This window comes from Euprymna scolopes, chromosome 6 (assembly GCF_053919585.1).
Source record: "Euprymna scolopes isolate OS-2025 chromosome 6, ASM5391958v1, whole genome shotgun sequence".
In the NCBI taxonomy this organism is placed as follows: domain Eukaryota; kingdom Metazoa; phylum Mollusca; class Cephalopoda; order Sepiida; family Sepiolidae; genus Euprymna; species Euprymna scolopes.
The window spans coordinates 149,977,596-149,978,385 of record NC_136487.1 but is presented as its reverse complement, the minus strand read 5'-3'; the positions used below and the strand labels follow the sequence as shown (position 1 = coordinate 149,978,385).

The following is a 790-nucleotide window of genomic DNA, read 5'->3' as shown; positions in this document are numbered from 1 at the left end:
TTTCGTCTTACACGGAAAGCCAGTATTAAGATTTATGACTCTGAACCATCGATTTTTGCGGGGCCGTATAAGTTAAGCATTGTTGATCTTGATCAATAATTAGAAGAGTGACAATTGTGGGATATAACGAAACTTCTGTAAAAAAAAAAGAGAAAAAGAAAAAAGAAAATGCTTTCTCTAATACACTTTGGGAATTGTATGGATTCATCTCTATTCTCTATGAGAAATAATGATATAGATATATGTACGGCAACTAATAAACTAATAAAGGAAAAAGAGAATTCTGAAATTACACCAGTTGCCATATATATATATCTTTTTTTTTATTAGAATCATTTGAAATCATTTGAAATACGGCATAGTCACGTTGACACACCGGTTCCCGTCAGATCACTGAAGTTAAGCAACGTTGAGCCTGGTCATTACTAAAATGGGTGACCAATTTGGAAATTCCAGGCGCTGTATGTCGGAGGACTTCGACACATCCCTGCAAGAATTGCGAAAACCTAACGTCGTCATCTCCCCTGACAGGGATATACATGTGACTGGGGACCACTTGTGAATTTCATACTCCCATGAAACTTCCTCCTTCGGGGGAAGCCGGTTAAACCTGAATAGGGTTAGTGCTGAGTAGTTACAGTTTTTAAATTATTTTTGTATCCTCAGTAATTACTGCCTTCCATAGTTGTTGTTGCCTCACCAGGTGTTGATCAACTAATCCTCTGACCTGCTTTGGGTTGGATTGAAGCCACTATTTTCAGACAATGCTCACCTTGATTCAACACATCTA

The 790-nt window shown here is 37.7% G+C and overlaps 1 pseudogene; it reads left to right on the top strand.

Annotated features, from left to right (window-relative positions):
* Window positions 1–349: 349 nt before the first annotated feature.
* Window positions 350–468, top strand: LOC145278361 (5S ribosomal RNA; annotated as a pseudogene).
* The last annotated feature ends 322 nt before the right edge of the window (window positions 469–790 follow it).